General features: G+C 34.6%; 1 long non-coding RNA gene and 1 pseudogene across 5 annotated transcripts in view; both read right to left on the reverse strand.

Annotated features, from left to right (window-relative positions):
* LOC150031294 (uncharacterized) overlaps positions 1–15,898 on the reverse strand; it is a 47,309-nt gene that overhangs the window by 10,328 nt on the left and 21,083 nt on the right. The window lies entirely within an intron of this gene.
* Positions 3,250–15,317, reverse strand: LOC150031295 (pyrophosphate--fructose 6-phosphate 1-phosphotransferase subunit beta-like; annotated as a pseudogene).

The raw sequence follows: 15,898 nt of genomic DNA on the forward strand, positions 1-15,898 counted from the left end.
ACCCAACCTTAGCAAAAAGAAAAGGCTTAAAACATAAATCCCAACCAAAAACACCTGGAGACTCTAGTGGAAAAGGGACAACCAAGGTAAATGTTTAGAACTCGGCTATGCTACACAAAACTTGCCAATTCAGGCCTAAGACATATGGGAGGTTTTTTGCAAGACCTGGAAGGCATTAATAGTTCCCAAAGAACCAACCAAGAAAATAAATGAACTTTCTATGGGATTTTTAGTTTTCACCAAGAAGTGAGAACGTAAGAATAGCAAAAAAAATAAATAGGCACTTGAGCTAAATTTTACAAAGACTAATTCAAGTGTGACATAATATTTGACAAAGACTAATTCAAATATTTTTTAAAACAAGGATAAAATAAAGAGCTAGATTTTAAGATTTAAAAGCAAGACTTAGAGTTAATATGTGACTAAATCACTCAAATTTAATAGCCTGAAGGTAAAAGACTACTACAACTTTTTCATACCTTTTAGTGTGTTCTTCTACTCCACAACTTGAATTGGGGATAAACATGAAGTGATTTAACCTAGCAAAAAAATACATGATTAACTAACCAAATACAACAGTCGTAACAATTTTTTATATTGTTTAAACTAACACCCACACTAATGATACACACACGCAACATTAATGACCAAGTTACTTTACTAATATTTCAATATTTTAGCTTTAATGACATTTAGCTATAAACTAAATAATAATACATGAAGTATCAAATTTTAACAAAGGGCAAACAAAAAGAGAGAGATAGAAGAAAGGAGTATCAATGGAAATGAGATGAAGAAAACAGAAAAACAAAAAGATATTGAGATACAATCATATGAATGGAGAAAATTAAGCAAGAGATGGAGAAGATAGACGGAGAAACAGAGATAAAAAAAAGAAAGAAAAAGGAGAAAGAAGAAAAGGATAAAGAAAGACAAGAAGAAAGAAATCAAGTGAAATACCATAAGATGGAGAGAGAAAGAACTAGCCCTTTGTTTCGCCAACAAAGAAGTCATCTTTGACGATTTCTCATTCCTTCTTTGCCGAGCCGCCTCTCTTCGCCATTCTTTGCCGAGCCGCCTCTCTTCGCCATTCGAAGTACTACCTCTACCTTCCCTTTCGAGAACATACCCAGGAGCCCTCCTTTTCCAATAATTAAAAGAAATACCATAAAGCTTCGTCTATGATTTTGCCGGCCAGCCCTTTAGAAGACAATACTAAGCAAAAATACACACCAACAAAATTAGACATTACAATGAACTTAACACATTACTAATAATTCTCGGGTCAAATACACAGTAGAAATACCATAGGGCTTGGACTTCGACATACACAGTAGAAACAAGGCCGATCTCCGACGGAGAAGATGCAATGACTAGGGAAACATCGGCATTAGCGATGAAAGGCAGAGACATTGGTAGGAAAGAAATGAAGATGAAAATGGGGAGATAGGTAGAGAAATGAAAGATTGAATCAATGAAAGAAGTGGAAAATTGAGTGTTCGACAAGGTCGAGAAGATGAAGGACTTGACTAGAATAAGAGGAAAGAGCTTGTGGACAAAATGGATAACACTCTCAGAAGGGATTTTGATGCTCCAAAAGCTCCATATGAGTCCCTGATGTGAGGATTTGGCCAGCAAGAGACTAAAATTTTTATGGCTAAAACAACGAGAGAGAGAGAGAGAGAGGGTTTCAATGAAAAGAAATTTTTCATTGAAAAAATGAAAAGAGATATTTGGTCTCCAAGCGAATGTAACAATTTAGTCTACTTTAAAACACATTTGGTCTCCACGAAATTAATCAATTTGCATACAGATAAAGACCTCCACCAACATTTGATGAAAACCCAACCTTAGCAAAAAGAAAAGGCTTAAAACATAAATCCCAACCAAAAACACCTGGAGACTCTAGTGGAAAAGGGACAACCAAGGTAAATGTTTAGAACTCGGCTATGCTACACAAAACTTGCCAATTCAGGCCTAAGACATATGGGAGGTTTTTTGCAAGACCTGGAAGGCATTAATAGTTCCCAAAGAACCAACCAAGAAAATAAAGGAACTTTCTATGGGATTTTTAGTTTTCACCAAGAAGTGAGAACGTAAGAATAGCAAAACAAATAAATAGGCACTTGAGCTAGATTTTACAAAGACTAATTCAAGTGTGACATAATATTTGACAAAGACTAATTCAAATATTTTTTAAAACAAGGATAAAATAAAGAGCTAGATTTTAAGATAGAAAAAGCAAGATTTAGAGTTAATATGTGACTAAATCACTCAAATTTAATAGCCTGAAGGTAAAAGACTACTACAACTTTTTCATACCTTTTAGTGTGTTTCTTTACTCCGTAACTGTATTGGGGACAAAAATGAGTGATTCAGCTAGCAAAAAAGTATCATGATTAACTAAACCAAATACAACAGTCCTAACATTTTTTTATATTATTAAAAAACTAACATCCACACTAATGATACACACACGCAACACTAATGACCAAGTTACTTTACTAATATTTCAATATTTTAGCTTTAATGACATATAGCTATAAACTAAATAATAATACATGAAGTATCAAATTTTAATAAAGGGCAAACAAAAAGAGAGAGAAATAGAAGAAAGGAGTATCAATGGAAATGAGATGAAGAAAACAGAAAAACAAAAAGATATTGAGATACAATCATATGAATGGAGAAAATTAAGCAAGAGATGGAGAAGATAGACGGAGAAACAGAGATAAAAAAAAAGAAAGAAAAAGGAGAAAGAAAGACAAGAAGAAAGAAATCAAGTGAAATACCATAAGATGGAGAGAGAAAGAACTAGCCCTTCGTTTCGCCAACAAAGAAGTCATCTTTGACGATTTCTCATTCCTTCTTTGCCGAGCCGCCTCTCTTCGCCATTCGAAGTACTACCTCTACCTTCCCTTTCGAGAACATACCCAGGAGCCCTCCTTTTCCAATAATTAAAAGAAATACCATAAATCTTCGTCTATGATTTTGCCGGCCGGCCCTTTACAAGACAATACTAAGCAAAAATATACACCAACAAAATTAGACATTACAATGAACTTAACACATTACTAATAATTCATGTAAGAATGGAAACTACAAAGAATTTAGGTATCTCACTTCCAACTATGGAATTTGACCCGAGACTTCATTAAAATATCTTATCCAAATTCTGAAAAATAGGTTCGATTTTCATCAATTTGGTTGTGTAAGATACCTATATCTAGATCACCTGCTCCATTCTTCTTTTAGATTTGAACTTGCATAATTAATGGTAGGATTCTGATCTGACCTCCTCACATGACAAATAGAGCGGCGTGAATTATAATATAAGACTGGGAAGGAGATTAAAGGAAACGACATTTACTCTAGAAAGAGATCATATTACCATCTAGTTCCACCATTGTCTTCTTGATCACAGGCTTGAACTTACTTGCCAAACGAATTCTACCTTTAGAAAGAGATCATCAAATGATAAATATTAAACTAGACTTCATGAAGATGTTCTATCAATCCAAAGCCTTTCAAAATTGTTAAGAGAAAAGATACTCCACTTTTATCCTTGTTTTTCTGATCTTACATGCACCTTGACTAGTCTTTATAGTATTGTATAAGTAACTATTAAGTTATTTGGATACTCTAAAAAAGAAAAAAATAAATAAACTTTTAAGTCTCATCAACTAGAAAATTGTTGTCTTTTTAATATAGATTGGAGAGTTTTTTTCATCTTTCATTTTTTTTCTTCTAGTTATCTCCATTTGTTCTCATTTTGGCTGGATAATTGATACTCTGTTTATCATTTCCCTTCTTATTCCCCATAAAAAATATTCTATAAAAAAAATTATTAACGTGTTATTCAAGAAAACATGAGAACAGGAATGCACGTTTTCATGAAAAAATCATACCGTGTCTCCTCTCCACATCCATTAACGAAGTCAATGCAGTTTCGCCAGCCATCCAATCTTCAACAGAAGCAGCCAAATTTCCTACCCGGTATGCATAACTAGTAAGTAATAGAAATGAGGAAAAAATCTATGGAGGAAACTGATATCAAGAAAAAGAATGAAAGGTTAAAAGGTTAGAGACTAAAATGATCAGGAGGTACAAGAAGTGGGACAGACAGATCGATGATATTGGTCCAGTTTTTCCACTCTGGAGGAGAGCTCCAGCAGTGTAACCCAAAGCATAGCAATAAGTTGAATCAAAGTTCGTGGGTAAACCACACATCCCTTTGTACCTATAAGTCAAAAGAAGAAATAAACAGAGATAACACACAGAGCACTAACCAGCAAAGTATAATTTTTTTCGTATCATCTCATGGCCATTCGCTCGTACCATTGGTAAGTTTACATTTGAAAGTCAAGTAGCTGTAAGCCTAACCCATCACTTGATTGGGCATTTTCTTTACGAGTTCATAATGGAAGTCTAGATACTTGATACCCCTAATTATCAAATATGAATTTAAAAGATCTTGATGCATTTACCAACATAGCAAAACTAATAGCAAAACTAATGATTGTTCCAAGAAAGTTGTGGCTGATATGGCTGGGAATAAACAAGTTGAAGCAACTATTCCAGGTAGTTGACCAAGTAAGAAATATTGAGGTTCTACAAGATGATAGTTAAGCTCAACAATCTCAAACCAGCTCAACTGAAGCTCGTTATGAAAATCATTGGAAGAACTTTCTAAGTCAATCCAATCATAAGGCAATCATTATGCCTCAGGGACCAATGACAAGAGCTAAAAAACTTGAAAAGGGATTAAACGCTTGCTTCCAAGCTAAATTTCCAGCCCATCACGAAGAGTTGCAACCCTTGAAGCTCCAAGAGTCACTTGGGCACCCAAAAGTCCTAATGACTATGAATCTGCAAAATTCAGATTCATCCCCGTGTTTAATGCTTGATGTATTAATTTATTTCAATGTATTTACATTTATTAAGGTTCATGAGTTTTTGTTGAACCTAGTCAATTAAGTGAAAAATTGTGTCCTTTCAAGTTGTCTTTTCAATTAGTATAAATACCTATGTAGTTTGGTCATTGGAACACACTTGAGATTGAATGAAATTTCATTAGAGTTTTTGTCTCTCAAGCTTTATGCTTTGTATTTTTGTAACCCCAATTAACTGTTTAGTAAGCAACCCAAGAAAGCTAAACATATTTGGCTTGGAAGATTGATCGATGATCAACAAGAAAGGAAAACTTATTCCTAACTTCAAGAATTCGAACTCTCCACAATCTAATTGATCAAACTAGATTGAAAGTTCTAATACATGCATTTTAAACACAAAAATACAAAGAAAAAGCATAAAGCTTGAAAGACAAAACCTTTAATGAAAATTCCATTCAATCTCAAGTGTGTTCCAATGACCAAACTACATAGGTATTTATACTGATGGAAAAGACAATTTGAAAAGACACAACTTTTCACCTAATTGACTAAGTTCAACAAAAACTCTTTGAGGACATACATGAACCTTAATAAATGTAAATACATTGAAATAAATTAATACATCAAGCATTAAACACGGGGATGAATCTGAATTTTGCAGATTCATTAGGACTTTTGGGTGCCCAAGTGACTCTTGGAGCTTCAAGGGTTGCAACTCTTCGTGATGGGCTGGAAATTTAGCTTGGAAGCAAGCGTTTAATCCCTCTTCAAGTTTTTTAGCTCTTGACATTGGTCCTTGAGGCATAATGATTGCCTCATGATTGGATTGACTTGAAAAGTTCTTACAATGATTTTCACCACGAGCTTCAGTTGAGCTGGTTTGAGATTGTTGAACTTCACTTTCATCTTTTAGAACCTCAATATTGCTTACTTGGCCAACTCCTTATGATTGTCACTATTTGCTTATCAGAATGGAACTCTACGCTAGAGACTAAGTGTGGAATTTCTAATGGAAGGTCAGATAGAGTAAAAGGTGGAGATTCCTCCCTTGATCTTCCTATTGCCTTAAGAAAAAGAATCAAGTCCTGCCTTAAGCACCCAATGCGGAGTTATCTGTCGTATGGTAACCTTTCACCTGAGTTCAGAGCTCTTACTACAAGTCTATAAACAGTAACGATACCAAATAATTTATAAGTAGCAATGGAAATCCCCGAGTGAAAAACTACAATTATGGAAGAAATGAGGGCTCTTGAGAAAAACAATACTTGGGATCGTCTGTCTCTTCCTAAAGAGCATAAGACGGTTGGATGCAAATAGGGGTTCACCATAAAGTACAAGTCTGATGGGACGCTTGACAGTTATAAGGTCAGGCTAGTTGCTAAAGGATTTACTCAGACCTTTGGAATAGACTACTGTAAGACTTTTTCTCTGGTTGCAAAACTAAACACAGTTCGACATGGTTGTGAACAAAGACTGGCCTTTCCATCATCTAGATGTGAAAAATGCATTTCTCAATGGTGAGTTAAAAGAGGAAGTCTACATGAGTCCTCCAGGTTTTGAAGCTCAGTTTGATCACGAAGGGTGTAAGCTAAGAAAGTCATTATACAGATTAAAATAGTCTCCAAGAGCGTGGTTCGACAGGTTTACTACCTTCGTTAAATCTCAAGGTTATACTCAGGGACACTCTGATCACACTCTGCTTACAAAAAGGTCAGTGTCAGGAAAGAGTGTCGTTCTCATTGTATACGTGGATGATATTGTGTTATCCCGATGATACTACAGAGATTGACAGACTGAAAAAGAAAATGGCTAAGGAGTTTGAGATTAAAGACCTCGGAAGATTCAAGTACTTTCTTGGGACGAAAGTAGCACGATTAAAAGAGGGAATTTCAGTCTCTCAACAGAAATACACACTTGACTTGATAAAAGAAACAAGTATAACTGGATGCAAAGTTGATAACCCCGTAGAAGTCAATACCAAGCTTGGCGACTCTATTAACTTTCCTGTTAATAAAGAAAGATATCAAATGTTTAGTAGGGAAACTAATTTACCTATCCCATACTAGACCAGACATATCCTACGTCGTCAGTGTGGTAAGCCAGTTTATGCAAGCACTATGAAGAGCATATGAAGGTTGTTGAACGCATCCTAAGATATTTACAAACTACTCCCAGTAAGGGTTAGATGTTCAAGAAAACTGACAAACGAGGTATCTCACTTATACTGACACTGACTGGACAGGCTCTATTGTAGACAAAAAGTCACATTTGGGTACTGTACCTTTTTGTGGGGAAATCTTGTCACTTGGAGAAGTAAGAAACAAATGGTGGTTGTTAGAAGCAGTGTTGAAGCAGAATACATGGCTATAAGTCTGGGAATATGTGAAGAAATCTGGTTAAAGAAAGTTTTGTCAAACCTGTGTCGGGATTGTGATCATCTGATGAAGCTCTACTGTGACAACAAAACTGCAATAAGTATAGCAAATAATCTGGTTCAAGATGATAGAACCAAACACGTTGAAATCGATAGACACTTCATCAAAGAAAGATTGGACAGTGACAGTATCTACATTCAATACATCTCTTTCGATCAACAGGTCACAGACATCTTCATAGACAAAAGGACTTAACAGACAGAGTTTTGATTTTTGTGTCAGCAAGTTAGGTCTTATTAACATCTATGCCCCAATTTGAGAGAGAATGTTGAAAATAAAAAAGGACTTCACTTTTGAACCCTAAGGGCATTTTAGTAGTTTCATCTTGCCCTAGTCTGTATTAGGGTTTCCTACATCTCTATTTATATTTGTGCCCTGTTCTGTATGAAACATAGAAAATAATAATAAAAAGAGTGATTGTATCGTGGTTTTTTCTCCCTGTTCTAGGATTTTCCACGTAAAATGTTGTGTTCTTCTCTTCTCTTTGTTTCATCAAATAGGAACCTTCCCCTCTTGTATCAAACACTTTATTCATTCTAATAAAATATTCATAATCTTGATTCTTGGAGAGAATTCTCCTTTTATCTCCTTTAGGAGACATCAATTTGGTACCAGAGCATCCGTGGGCCAATATTGACTGCCGCCAGTGGAACTCCAAGAAACTCTTAGTGACGTCGATCACAAGAGGAAGCTTTGTGAGTTGTCCTCATTGTCGAACAACTAACATCTAATTAGGGGGAACCCTTGAAATTCCAAGAAAGAAAGAAGAAACCGAAGATTTATCAAGATTTTGCAAGAATTGACTATTATCGATCAAAGAAGACGTCCAAGAAAAAAAAAATCAGCAGTTGGTATAGGCAAGAAAATAAAATTTACTTCCAAAAACAAAGTTGGAATTCTGACTCAAGTGGTTCAAAAGAAGAATTCCAACATACTAATTTTGTCCATGCTCGATTTTCTCAAAGCACCTATCATTATCCACATTGGAAATTTAATTCTAGTGATTCTAGTGACTCCAATGATGTTTCTAAGGCAATTTGGGGTGGGATAAGAAGGCAACAATATCGAAAAAGGTCCAAAGATCCAATCAAACCCATGTTTCAAGATATCAACGTAAAGATTGGGAGTTAGATGAATTAAAGAATTATCAAGAATCATCAAGAATGGATTTTTACAGCCCAAGAAAAATGAATTTAAAAGATCTTAATGCATTTACCAACATGCATGTTTTTCAGATCTCAACTGACTTGCCTACTACCCAAGTGCTAAATAATGTGTTATCACTAAATTATTAAACAGGAGCGTATAAGTAAAACAGCAAAAGTTCAAGCACGAATAGAATAAGTACCGAAAGAAATGTGACTGCCACTTGAATTGGCCACCCATTATATGCACCTTCTTGCCTTCTCTTTTTCAACTCAGTTACATGGAAAGACATGTATAAAACAAAAAGAAAAAACAATTACCTGGACATTTCCATGTGGATCTCTTTCAAGCAACAATTGTTCTTGGATTGCTTGTTGAAAATATTCAAAAAGGTGATGAGATTGAGTAGTAAGTTTCTTTTCCCATAACCTATCCTCATCTATAATATTTCTTTTTCCATAACCTATCCTCATCTATAATATCATGGGCAAGAATTTCATTGAGTTCCGAAATAAGTTGTTGCACCTGTAGAAAGTGAGCTATATATGATATCAGTTCAAGAATGACATATTGATCCCAAGAATCTTGGGTTTAGTGGATAGTGAGCATACAACCAAAAGAAATAAACACAATTAGTTACAATAACAAAAGAAATACCTCCGGAATGAAGTCAATCAAACCCTCGGGAATAAGTACAACACCATAATTAATAACCAAGTTCAAAACATTTACTAATTACATCGATAATGTAGTCTGTAACGTTTTTCAAGGTAAGCTTCTTAGCCGCAACCTGCAAAACACATTGTAAATTCGATGTACCCTATAAACTAAAGCTCTATTAATATATGAGTCAACATTCAAAACAAATTATTTTTTGTCTGGAAATTTTGTCGCCTGCATACATTCAAAACCAATAAATCTCTATGAGTCAACTACAACTAGGTGGTAGAGAACAAATTTTTCAAAGCTGACAAAAAAAGGCATCCGATATCACTTAGGCAATTGAATATGATATGGGATGTCAATCCTTAGTTCCATTACACCATATTAAAAGTTTCAACCTAATTCCATGAATCTTTTGTTTATCACAAATTTTTATCTTTACCCTAAGTTTTGTTTGATATTTACCATTCTATGTAAAAATGCAAGAAGATGAAATTCTGAAACAGGATATATTAACTGACTCAACAATTTCAATTTTCATGTTTACATGAGAGTATCTGTTGCAGAGATTATTAGTTATTACTGAGACAAAATCTAGTTCTCAAAGGGAATAAACAACCCTAGGGTTGCATGTGGAGGTAAATGCCCTTCTTGACAAAGATTTCTATCTGGTAAAGCATGTGGAGATAAATGTCCTCCTTGACAAAGGTTTCTATCTTAAGTAGTTTAAATAAAGCAGCTACCTTTTCTCCAATAATAATAATATTTGGATGAGTTTGCAAAGCACACTCTAGTGTGATGTGAGAAGCAGCACGACCCATAAGTCGTCCAACTGTGGATATATGTACACTGTTAATGCAATATGATAATAAACTTGAAACTTGAGTGAGAAAAAAAAGGTATCAACATCACAACAATAAAAAAGTACAATCTCACATTAGGTTAATAAAATTGAGTAGCCGTGAAGTGCTCTGTTTTTTACAGATGAGGCAACAAGATGGGCTTTATTATTGATATTATCTACTTATTTATAAATATATATTTTAAAAAAAGTGGACATATCTGAACTTGAAATACTGGTAATGTCAATATTTCAGTTATTATGAACATGTCAGCACATCAGAACTATTTTTAGTTTCAATTTCATTAAGTAAAATGCTTACAGTGGTAATATTTTCCTGTAGATCGAGCATCAACCATCACATTACCAATCATTTCTGAATATATCTGCATAAACATCAGAAGAGCCTATTAAGCGTCTCATCTCATGAATGCGACATTCCATTTTTTCCTTGAATTCTTGAAGAAACTACTTCAACTTTGCAACAGTCACCAAAGTTGAGTCCAAACGAAATATGAATTCTAAAGCAGTTACAAAGAGAAATGAGTACCTTGCAAGCAGAATCAAATCCAAAACTTGTGGGGACCTCTTTGGATTTGAGATCACCATCAATAGTTTTTGGGCAACCAATCACTCGGGTCTTCATATTCTTACTCCTAATTTGAAAACAATAGAAAGAAGGGGAATATAGATAACAGAGTCTTACACACACAAAAAAAAAAAAAAAAAAACAGGAGCGTTTAAGTAAAACAGGAAAAGTTCATAATGGATTTGGCATATTTTCAAAACCTGATAACATAATGGATTTCTGATTTTCTCTTGCTTAAACAACCATACTAATGATGGTCTATGAATCCTTGAAGAATGCATATCCCACTCACTTTCAGTCACCAATTAGAACAATATTCTTTCGACTTCTGAACTGTAGGAAGTGTGGCAACTAGCATCAGCAACAGACCTACAAAACCCATATATATTCACCATTTGTGTGACCATAAATGGGTCATGGTATCCACATAGTAAGCCACTTTTGCTGACAAGAATATACTGGAACATGCTAAACCATCTTCTCATCAACAAGTCTGGCAAAGAGGTATTCATGTGGTGAGTACATAGACAACAGATATATACCAAAAAGAGGATACAAGAAAGAAGAAACAAAAGTGTGTTACCTATCATCATGTAATGAACTTACATATAGTAACAACAAAACAGCAGACTAACAAGAAGAAAGATCTGAGTCATTGGAGCTTTCCTGTCCAAGTAGAAACAGTAAATCAACTGGATCAGATGGAAAAAATGATACAAGTTCTCTAATGCCAGTGAAATCATTTCCAAAGATGACATCCACCGGAGAACTGAGCATTAGATACACTCTCCATTTCATCTTTTCATATAGAAATGAGCCTAGACATCTAAAAGAGAAACTCAAACAACAAGCAGATAGAAGTGTGTTTGCAAAATCTATGGTCCTGATGTCAGGATTTTGGAGCAAAATCGAATGAAAAGTTTCAAATACCCCCAAAACAAGTTCCTCTTCAGTTACATTGATAGTTGCTAAAAGCCAAGGTAGTGTGTTGTACATACATCAAGAGCACAATTTTTCATTTCTTTGGTGATATAGTTGTCCATGACAGTATTGACTTGAATATATATATAGAACTCCTTGAGAAGGTATAAAGAATGTAAAAGTTGACCTGGTTGTGTTTCGAATGTACTAAGACGAAATAAAACTACATGTTCTAATACTTCTTGAATTGATGTTGCTAGATGTGGCACCCTATGAGATGGAGACTTCATAATCGTGACCAGGATTGCACGGGTTGTTGCAAATGTGTCTGAATGTATGCCCATCTCCCCAGTCACATTCTTACGGAGCATACTCGTCAAAATAAGAACTAGTTCTTCAATACGAGATACAACCACTACTCCAGGACACTGAGAAATGCATTTCAAAATGAGACCAAGTGTTTGGCTGTGAATTGGATGGAAAGGAACTTCAGCAACATGACCCAACACTAGAATTAGTGTTGCAAATCCGACCGCAAGCCTTTGATTGAAGGGCAATTCAGCTCTTGAAAGAAGATCAAGGGCCTGAAGACGCAAGCCCTTGTTAAGGGATCCTTACCTTCAGCAATGTGCAACTCATTTCATTATCCTAGAATTCGAAGTTTCTGGCATATGTTCTATTTTGAAAAAAGAATGTGTAGTTTTCATGTATTTAACAGCACAAAAATAGCTAGATATCTATGACCTTGACTAGTTTTCATGTATTTACCAACACAAAAATAGCTAGATATCTACGACCTTACTTGAACAGGAACTATTTTATAGGTTGTACATATGTGTCCTTGAGTTCTAAAAAAAATCGCTAGATGTCTTTATCTCTGACAGATTATGCTTGTTCAAGAATTTTCAAGACTACGATTAGGATTTGTTTCATAGGTTGTACATCTGTGTCCTTTCGATCTAAAAAAAATAGCTAGATATCTTTATCCCTGACAGATTATGCTTGTTCAGAATTTTCAGGACTACGATTGCTCACCTGAAAATCGTAATATCTCAAATACATAATCCACTATATTTTCTTCAACCAATAGTTGGTTTGGCTTGATGGAAGTGCCCTCTGAGGACAGATAACTAATTATTAGCTCCACAGTGTTAAGTTGGAGATCTTAGTCTGACGAAAGCAGAGGACCTTTGATAGAAACTTAAGAGTTGATATGCCATTGCAAAATTTTAGTCATTCAGGGCAGCGTTTGTTAATTTATTGGAAAAGAAGTCGATTAAAATCTTTGGATAAGTGATCTTATCTTGTTTACGGGATTGACTAATCATAATTTAGAAACTTAGAGTTGAGCTAAGAAGTCGGGTAGATGAAAAGTCATCTGGGTATATCTTTTGGGGGTAGAATATCGAATTGAAACCTATAACCATACTGTAGATGCGCAGCTATGTGGTTGAGCTGAATTTTGTAAAATGGTTCTTCAAGTCTGGAAAAAACTTGCACATGAACAAAATGTTTTGAGTTGCATTTTCTTTTAGCTTTTGCTTTCTTTCTTCAATATCCTGGCAAGCAACTTTGTTGGTGGAATGGCATATCCTAAGTCCGAGCTCAAATAGGTCGATTTATCTTGTTGCTTTGGAATTTCAAATTTTTTATTCATTTTGGGCCACTACTCTAATTGGGATTTAAGTAGTGAATAAACTTAATTTCTACTCCTTCCATAGAGTGTTTGAAAATTTTCTGTTATCGGCCTTGCCACAAGATGGTCATGGATCTTTCTATGGGGTTTTCATATTTTAGTTCATTTTATGCTGTTCTTGTACTGATAAAATTAATTTCTTTTGGGGCTGCTTAGTTATGATAAGCAGAGAGATTTATAATTTTTAATAAAGCTATGAGTTTACTACATTTAGAAAGGACTAATGCAGCTTTATTGTGTTTCAGGTTGGGCCTTGTTGCAACCATTAAGGTATGCAGTTTTCCATCCATTATGACATAATACCACGAGTATCCATTTCTTGTATTTTCTCAAAGCATTCAAGTTATTTGTCAGTATAGAATGATCATGTAGTATTCTCAAGGTTGGAAATAATTATGTTGCATAGCTTTTTTTTTAAACATTTATTCTAGTAGTGATGCACAATGAATGAATGAACATGAATAGTTAGATACAAATCAATACACATCAGATAAAAGAAGATGAGTATACAAATCAATACATCATTTTCAGTTTTCCATCCATTATGACATAGCTTTTCATAGCTTTTTTTTTAAAACATTTATTCTGGTAGTTGTCAGTATACAAATCAATACACATCAGATAAAAGAAGATGAAAAATGAGAAACTGGGCTTCATTTGTACGCAAATGCAAACATTCAAAAATATCACCCAAACTCATGCACCACCAGCTACAAATTATAAACCAGAAAGAAGATTTAGCCATCATGTTCGGTCTAGGAAACACAAAAAAAAAAAAAAAAAGTGGTTTTGAAGAAGTTGACAAACCTACATAGTTCAATCGGACATCATCATTTTGAGTCTTCATGAGCGCCTCCAGAGATAGAAACAGAAGTTCTGGGCAAAATGCAGAGAGAATATCATTTTCAGTGCTATGGTTAGATGCATATTGAATTGTGGTCAATTTATATAGAACAAAGAGGATCTCTCCCCGTATCTCCTTGCTGCATATGAAGAGTAATTCAGAACTTGTCATAAAAAATGCATATGCGCAGTACAAAATAATTTGCTTCTTTCGAATTATTCAGTTTATCACCTTGGTAATTCAAGGCCTGGCACGAGATTTGACACGAGGCCATCGTTGTTCTTAATTTGGCCATGGAAATTTGTTGTCCGATAGTTTAAAGCTGTACAGATTTCTGAAGAAGCTGTACAGAAATCTGAAGAGTTTGATATTAGGTAATGTTTGTTTCCTTTGGTTGTTGTAGCATTATGAATTTATTGCTGTAACTTTCCTTTTCATTGTCATTTGTTTGGCTGGTTCGTTAAGTGTCCACTAAACTCTGAGAAAGTGGTCTGGCAGTAGTAGCCAATTTTTTACTCCTCCCCGAAATTTTTAAAAAAAAAAAAAAAGTAAAAAACAAAACGAAGAAAAAACATGTGTAATTGGTTTCCTGCCTGTTGAAGTGAAATCAGTCTCTTATTAACACTACAGGCAGACCTAAGCATTCTATAACAATGAAGCTAAAAGGAACAAATGGAAAAAGAAAAAAAATCACACTCCTTTGACAACGAAATACGCACGAATCTAGAACAGTAGAACAAACAAGATTACCATATTATACACCTGACGGCGGCTCCAAGACAACGCGCCAGAAGAAAGCCGATCCGAAACTCTGGCGATAAAGTCGTCGCAAAGAGATCCATCACCGTTAACTTCAGTAACATCGACGAACAAGATCAGTGACTTGGCGAGCAATGGCGTCATCGTCGAAGGAGCAGAGTGCGGCGACGAAGGGAGCGACAAAGAAATGAGAATGGAAAGTGAGGAAGGTCTGGCCCTGTAACGGCGACGAAGGGAGCGACAATGGGAGAGAGGGGATCGGAGTAGGGTTTCAAAATTTTGGAGGAAGTACAACGTCTGAGGAGTAGGGTTTCAAAATTTTGGCCCGTTGAGTTTTGCTAATAAATAACAAACACTCTCCAGCTGGAAATTATTTTTTAAATATTTATTTATTTTTATCAAATTTATTGTCACTTTTATCAGCTTTTTTACTTTTTATTTTTTTGTTAGGAGAAAGCAGAGATTCAAATGGGGCTTGTCTGTGTTTTTATAGGAAGGAGAGAGAAAGAAAGAGAGGTGGTTTCTGGGGTTTGCTGCTGCAGGGAATGAGTAAGGGAAGAAAAAGGCAAAGATGGAGGCGTCAAATTATTTATTATTCAACTAGGGATTCTTTTTAAATTATTTATTTAAATTTTGGAAACTTCAACTTATACTTATATGTATTTGTTTTTTTTATTTATTAATAATAATAAAGTATTTTTAATCCTTTCAAAATCACTCTTACGTTACTTTTACTATTAAGAGGCGGATGAGACCATAAGATTATAATTAACTATCTCTTGTTACAGTAAATACTATTTCAAAATAACTATCTCTTATTGGCAGCTAAAAGTAAAATAGTAGTTGTGAAAATATTAAAGATGAACTAAATAAATGAAGGTCTAATGATCCAATGATCGATATTACATCATTTCATCTATCGATTTTGTCCAACATTCTGAAGAATTTCTACTCATTGATATATTTTAAGGAAAAATACATATTTCTTTCCTCAATTTTGAAATAGTTTCAAAATGTTACATTTTTAGTCCTCAAGTTTTGAGTTTAGTTTTGAAATCCCTAACTAGGTTTCAAAATGTTACAATTTTACCACTGAGATTTAAGTTTTGTTT

Source organism: Benincasa hispida, unplaced genomic scaffold (genome assembly GCF_027475165.1).
Source record: "Benincasa hispida cultivar pf3 unplaced genomic scaffold, pf3_genome.v1.1 HicScf1320, whole genome shotgun sequence".
Lineage (NCBI taxonomy): Eukaryota > Viridiplantae > Streptophyta > Magnoliopsida > Cucurbitales > Cucurbitaceae > Benincasa > Benincasa hispida.